This window comes from Kogia breviceps, chromosome 8 (genome assembly GCF_026419965.1).
Source record: "Kogia breviceps isolate mKogBre1 chromosome 8, mKogBre1 haplotype 1, whole genome shotgun sequence".
NCBI lineage: Eukaryota > Metazoa > Chordata > Mammalia > Artiodactyla > Physeteridae > Kogia > Kogia breviceps.
In genome coordinates this window covers 66,445,008-66,452,878 of record NC_081317.1, presented here as the reverse complement: position 1 = coordinate 66,452,878, position 7,871 = coordinate 66,445,008, and the positions used below count along the sequence as shown (strand labels likewise).

The following is a 7,871-nucleotide window of genomic DNA, read 5'->3' as shown; positions in this document are numbered from 1 at the left end:
CCCTGGTGACACAGGGGTTAAGAATTCACCTGCCAATGCAGGGGACATGGGTTCGAGCCTCGGTCTGGGAAGATCCCACATGCCGCGGATCAACTAAGACTGTGCGTCACAACTACTGAGCCTGTGCTCTAGAGCCTGCAAGCCACAACTACTGAGCCTGAGAGCCACAACTACAGAAGCCTGCACGGCTAAAGCCCATGCTCCACAATAAGAGAAGCCACCACAATGAGAAGTCCGCGCACCACAATGAAGAGTAGCTCCCGCTCACCGCAACTAGAGAAAGCCCGCACACAGCAACGAACACTCAATGCAGCCATTAATTAATTAATTAATTAATTATTTTACAAAAGAAAGAAGCCAGATTTTAAAAAAAGAAGACATACTAATAATTCTATTTATAAAAACTTTAGAACATGCAAACTAATCGATAGTGACAGATAGTACATTATTGGTTTGGGGGAAATTAGAGTGTACAGGGATGAGGATGAAAGAAGTAATTACAAAGAGGCATGAAGAAACTTCTGGGTATGATCAATATGTTCACTATCTAGACTGCTGTGATGACTTCTCAGGTGTATTCATATTTCAAAACTTATCAAATCAGGGACTTTCCTGGTGGTCCAGTGGTAAAGAATCCGCCTTCCAATGCAGGGGATGTGGGTTTGATCCCTGGTCGGGAAACTAAGGTCCCACATGACTCAGGGCAACTAAGCTGGCACCCACAACTACTGAGCTCATGTGCCTCAAATGAGAGAGCCCGCGTGCCACAAAACTACAGAGCCCATGCACTCTGGAGCCTGTGCACCACAACTACAGAGCCCATGTGCCCTGGAGCCTGCACACCACAACTAGAGACAGAAAACCCACACACCACAACTAGAGAGAAGCCCGAGAGCAGCAAAGAAGAGACAGCATGCTGCAACGAAAGATCCTGCATGCCTCAACGAAGATCCCGCATGCCACAACTAAGACCCAATGCAGTCAAAAAGAAAGAAAAGAAAAGAAAGAAATTAAAAAAAAACTTTTCAAATCATTATCCTTAATACGTGTAGCTTATTGGCTATCCATTATGCTTCAATAAAACTGTTAGAATTTTTAAAGATATTTAATAGGTCTATAGTATCAGTAGTTAATAACTATTTTTAAATGTGTTTTCTCCTATTAAGTTCCTTACTTCATTGTCCTTATAGTTATTCACCACTAATTGCTTAAAATATATGATTAACTGAATTAACAAAAACTGCAATAGAATAAAGAAGCCACCCACCAAATGAAGTTGCATGTCGAAATGAAAAACAGACAGTTTTTCAGTTATGAGACCTGGGATGGCAAATCATGACCTTAGATTTATTAGTAAGTTACTTTTAACATCATTCAGTTTCTGATTCTGTCTGTGGAGTGAAATGATAAGACCTTCCTCATAGAGCTGTTTTGAATATATAAATAAGGTAATACAAGGAAGGCGCCTTAATTCTGTGCCTGGCATCTCATAGGAGCTAAATGGTGATTCTTTTCTCACTTCTAAGACATAATCTAGATGGGAGAAGCATTTGACTAAGTAAAAGTGTTTCTAAGCAATTATCTGAAGATTGTGTGAACGGGAGGTAGGAGGTGAGAAGGGTGGGCACCATCTAAGAATTGGGTATTTATCCAAGAACGATGGCAAACAAGAACTTCAGTCCCTGAGGAGGTGCATTCAACAATGGTGTTATTGCAAGACCTGGCTGAAATAGTCCTCCTAACTATTGACCTCTATCAAAAGTTAACAGTGGCTAACACTAGGTGGATACAGTTAAAGACAATTTTCATTTTCATCTTGATAGCTGTTTGTTTTACTTGAATGCATTACAATGAGCAAGAGATAATGAGAAAATAATAGTTATTTTCATTTTGAAAATAAAATTATTTGAAAAAGAAAATTAATAAAAACCACACTGAGATACCACTTCATACCTACCAGGAAGGATACAATTTAAAAAAAAAAAAGAAAGAAAGAAAATAACAAGTGTTAGTGAGGATGTGGAGAAATTGGGACCTTCAGACAATGCTCATGAGAAGGTAAACGGTACAACCAATATGGAAAACAGTTTTGCCAGTTCCTCTAAAAGTTAAACATAGAGTTAATATTTGACACCAAAATTCTACTCCTAGGTATATAGCAAAGAGAAATGAAGACATATATTCACACACACACACACACACACACACACACACACACACAAAACCTGTACACAAGCGTTCATAGCAGCATTGTTTATAATAGCCAAAAAGTATAAACAACCTAAATGTCCATTAACTGGCAATATCTATACAATGGAATATTATTCAGCCTTAGAAAGGAAGGAAGTACTGATACATACTACAACACAAATGAACCTTGAAAGCATTGTGCTAAGTGAAAGAAGCCAGACACAAAAGGTCACATATTGTGTGGTTCCATCTATGTAAACTATCCAGAATAGTCAAAAACATGGAGACAGAAAGTAGATTAGTGGTTTCCAGTGATGGGGGGAAGAAGAGAATGAAAAATGATTGCTAAAAGGTATAAGCTTTCTTTCTGGAATGATGAAAATGTTCTGGAGTGAGATAGTAGGAACAGTTGCACAAACTTGTGAATATGATTTTTTTAAAATATCTGAATTGTGCATCTTTTTAAATGGTGAATTTTATGGTACACGAATCATACTTCAGTTTCTAAAAATGACACTGCTTAGAAATAGTAAATTGCCTAGCATGATACTACTAGTATAGATAAGGATTCAATGTTACAAACATGGAGATTAAGGCTCAGAGGGATTAAATACTGAGTCTGTCTCCTTCAGAGCTGGTTTAGTCACTAGGAACAAAAACCTTCTCAAAATTGTTCAGCAATTAAAAAAAAATGGTATTGGTTCACATTCTTGAGCGGGAATAAGATTGCCCCAGCATATCTAACCATCAAGCTGTTCTTGATTGCTGGACTAGTCAGGTGCGGCCATAAGGGCACATTCACAGCGTACAAATATGAGCCCCTTCATCAGGTGCTACCAGTAGAAACAGCAGATAAGTGGGTTGTAGGCATCGCAAAACACATTCCTACACTGTGCCAGGCCCCACAGTCAGTGAGTGGTAGAGCCAGGAGTCTAATAGAAGGAAAAATCAATAGGCTTGTTATCTGAAGAATCAAGATCAACTCCCAGATTTTGAGCCTTAGGGACTAGAAAAATGATGCTGTCAGAAATAGAAAGGGGTTGGGTCCCAGCAGCTCGGGTGGCGGGAGGAGCGGCTGCGGCCAGGCAACCCAGCTTCACGAAGGCTCTCGGCGCAAAGGAGGTGCCCAAGAGGAGATGGGCGAGGTTGTCAGCTAAACCAGCTCCTGCAAAAGTGGAAACGAAACCAAAAAAGGCGGCAGGAAAGGATAAATCTTCCGACCAAAAAGTGCAAACAAAAGGGAAAAGGGGAGCAAAGGGAAAACAGGCTGAAGTGGCTAACCAAGAGACCAAAGAAGACTTACCTGCAGAAAATGGAGAAACTGAAAATGAGAGCCCAGCTTCTGATGAAGCAGGAGAGAAAGAAGCCAAGTCTGATTAATATCACATACCTGGTCCTATCAGTGGTCCCTGTTTCCCTTCTTTTACAATCCAGAGGAATATTTTTATCAACTATTTTGTAAATGCAAGTTTTTTAGTAGCTCTAGAAACATTTTTTAAAAGGAAGGAATCTCACCTCATCCCATTTTTTAAGTGTAAATGCTTTTTTTAAAGAGGTGAAATCATTCGCTTATTGTTTATTTTTTGGTACAACCAGAAAATAGTGAGATATTGAATATGGGAGGCCTTGATTGTCTTGGGTGTCAGCTTAACATTCCACAGATGGAGGGTAGCTTTTATATCCTATAATACAAAGCATACTAAATGGCAGTTTGGAGTTCAGTTGTGCATTTAATGTCTTAAACACTTTAAATAACTTCTCTTCTCACGTTGTTTTTGGTAGAACTGTTTCCTAAAGCAAACCACTCACCCCTTGATTTGGCTCTCCTGGGCAGGATTTTGTGCACTCTGTAACATCTTTGGTCATGGTAGTCCAGTTCTTCTAGTAACTGTTAATGTGCTGTGAACGATGGACAATTTGAGTATGTAGTGTATATGATATTAAATTGTGAATTAGTGGGACTTACGATGTAACAGCATATCAATATTTGAAGATATTGGTACTTGATATCCTGTGAAGGAAAATTTGCCCCCAAATTTTAAGCTGGAAAGTCACTGGAATAAATGTTCAGAAAAGAATCACAACTACATGATTTTTTAGGTTTTTGGTATGTATGTTGAGAATTGTGAACAAATTGAAATGTCTGTGTACTGATCCTCAAAACAACCAATAAAATCTCAATTATGAAAAAAAGAAATAGAAAGGAAGGTAGGAAACAGGAATTAGTGGGAATGGAGAGAATGAGTTTGTTGGGACAGGCTGAATGTCAGCTGACAATGGGACCACGATATAGAAATACAGCTAGAAATATAAATGGTACAGTCCACAGCCTTGAAGCACAGTTGGTGATCAAAACATTAGTTGTCTTCCACCATCCCTTGATTCAACCCCCACCTCTTATACTTTTCCACTCATTCTTTTCTTTTTGTGGTACGCGTGCCTCTCACTGTTATGGCCTCTCCCATTGCGGAGCACAGGCTCCGGACGCGCAGGCTCAGCGGCCATGGCTCACAGGCCCAGCCGCTCTGCGGCATAAGGGATCCTCCTGGACCGGGGCACGAACCCGTGTCCCCTGCATTGGCAGGCGGACTCTCAACCACTGCGCCAACAGGGAAGCCCTCCACTCATTCTTAATAGACAGTCCTACTGTAATCTTAAGTTATAAACACAGGTCTCAATTCAATAATTAGAATGTACAGTTCTATGAAATGGTCAAACCTCTGAACTTAATTTAGCATCAAATCATCTTCCCACCCTCATCCTTCCTACCCTGCAGGGTGGAATGGGGCTTCTGCTCATATCCCCCTTCACTTGCTACCTGAAGATTTGCTCCCCCTATAGAATGAAGCTGGGTGGGGAAGTGGAGAGCAGAGGGAGTGAGAAGGAGAGGGGAGGTAAAGGGATAAAACAGTTCTTTACTAGTTCAGTAGCTTCAGTCTTGCCAAGCAGGCAATTAAAGCTGATTCCATGAATGGGCCTGGCAGATTATTAAAGTTGATGCTTTCTCTCAAGGGGCCCTTTAAAGATCCCCTGCTGTTCTTCTGCAGAGGTGACAGAGTTGGGAGGGTTGGAATATTTCAGTTTCTTCCTCAGCCCCTTGTCTTTAGCTGATTCACTTCTATCCTCTTTGCCCTAAGGTCTCCTTGCCCCCTCACAAATGTCCCCATGATGGCCTTCTCTCCTGCATGGCCCCTTCTGGTCCATAGGAAACACTCATTTATTACTGACCTTTCAAACATATCGCAAGTTAGAAAAAAAAGTTTACTAATAGAACAATGAGGCCCCATAACATAGCTCCAACAATTATCAATATTTCTCTGTTCTTTTTCATGATTCCCCAATCCAACCCCACTAAATTTCTGTTGATGTTTCTGGAGTATTTAAAGGACATAATTTCTCCCATAAGTACTTCAATATCTACTCCCACTGTTACATGGCTTCATCTGTCTTTCGCCTACCCTTTCCCCACACATATCTATACACACATTCCATCAAAACTGCTCTAGTAAGGTAGCACAAATACCTCCTAAATGATAAATCCAACAATCACTTTTCAGTCCATTTCTTCTGGAGCTCCTGGCTGCATATCTTTCTCAACCACTCCATTCTTATTGGGTAGCTTCTTTTATCAAACAACTTCCCTGCTTCTCTTCCAACTACTCTTTCCATTCTTGGCTGCTTGTATAGGCTCTCTTTTTCTCTCTGCCTTCTCAAATATCTGTGATCCTATATACACAAATAAGCAAAGGCCTAGGTCTCCAAACTCTGACTGGGAATGCCAAGTCTTGGTATCTGGATCACTCAAGGAACACAGGGCACTTTCCTCTCTCTAGCCTAGGGCTCTGGGGTGTGAATGTAACTGCCAGCTGAATTCACAGCCAGGAAGACTGTCCAAACCTATTGTTGATTCAAAAAGACGTGTGTCTGTTTCTGTGTGTGTGTGAGTGAGAGAGAGAGAGAGAGAGAGAGGGAGAATGAGAAAGATGGGGTGGGGGGGTGAGAACTGAATATCAGGCTGTGGGAGAAGCTCCACTAAAAGAAGAGGGCTGAGAAATGGGTTTTCCATGTGTGCTGATGAATTGTAAAATCTGAAATTCCATGTGCTACCTTGCTTACCATGAGTTCCCCTGTTCCCCACCCAGATAGCTCCCCGATCAACTGAACCAGCCTCACCCCACCTGGTCCTCAACCTATAGGTTTCATCTCTCTGCCCAGCCCGAGATATTCTTCAAACTACACCCTCCAACAGGAATCAAGGGTCACCTCACTCTCTTGTCATTACAAAGCCTGCCCACAGCACTCTGCTTCCAAGAGCAACCTTCATGTGGCCCTGCATAGCATGTTGTGTCCTCCTCCTCACAGGCTGTGAGTATCTGTGACTAATAAACTGCTGCCCATCTCATCTGACTATGTCAGATGTTGTGTGTTCAGCCATCTCATACTATTTACAGCAGGGATCCCCTCTTCAGTAACAGGATAAATACAAAGTGGTCAGACCAACTGGATCCTGCTGCTGGTTGGGAAGAGAGTGGTTAATAAAGACATCAAGGAATCTCAGACACTTGACCCTCTTGTTCCTCACTCCACATTGCCACCCCACAACTCAACCCCACCCCACCCAAGTCCATCAGCTCCCAGGATTTTAGCTATTGCTATATGGACTGATAACTCTTAAGACCAGATTTCTTCGCTGAGTTACAGGCCAACTGTGCTTCCTATCATCTAAAGACACTATCATTTAGATGTGCCTTAGATTCTTCAAACTCAACACTTTATCTTTTCATCTCTGTATTACCAGCACCTAACACAATGCCAGGCACTCTCAATTAATTTTTATTAAATATATGTAGCAGTCAGTCAAGCCTCCATAACTCTGCCTTGTTCCCTCCTGCTTCTTACTGCTGTGTATCCCTAATTCAGAGGTGCTCAAACATTAACATGTATAAGGATCATCTGAAAAGCTTGTTAAAACACAACTTGGGCTTCCCTGGTGGCTCAGTGGTTGAGAGTCCGCCTGCCGATGCAGGGGACACGGGTTCATGCCCCGGTCTGGGAGGATCCCACATGCCGCGGAGCTGCTGGGCCTGTGAGCCATGGCCGCTGAGCCTGGGTGTCCGGAGCCTGTGCTCTGCAACGGGAGGGGTCACAACAGTGAGAGGCCTGCATACCACAAAAAAAATACACAAAAAACAAAAAACCCCCACAACTTTCTGGCCCTAGCCACAAAGATTCTAATTCAGTAGATCAAGGTGGAACCCATAAATTTGTATTTCTAACAAGCTAATAAGTTAGGGCAATGCTGCTGCTCAGAGGATCACACTTTGATAATCAATGTCCCAGCTCATACAAGAGTGTAGCCAATGATGACTAATACTTTGGATTACTTCTCTGCATGATTATTCTCTCTTATAGCAAGTCCTTTTGGCTCTCTGGTATCTGTTTTACCCTGAATTCTGACATCTGTAGTTGCCTTCCTCCCTGCCTGCCTGCCAACTTTCTCATTTCTATTGGCTTCAACCTTGCTATAATCTTTGAACTTTCCTACTCCTTCCTCCTTGCCTAGACCAAAGGCCCTAAACTGCCGTCTACTCAGTCCTGACTTTGAGCCTAATATTTGCAGAGGCTGGAGTCCAAAGAAATGTCAATATTGTATAATGCCAAATTTATCAAAGAGCAAAATA

At 41.8% G+C, this 7,871-nt stretch overlaps 1 pseudogene; it reads left to right on the top strand.

Moving 5' to 3' along the window:
* Positions 1-509: 509 nt before the first annotated feature.
* LOC136794742 (non-histone chromosomal protein HMG-14 pseudogene) lies at positions 510-3,619 on the top strand (annotated as a pseudogene).
* The last annotated feature ends 4,252 nt before the right edge of the window (positions 3,620-7,871 follow it).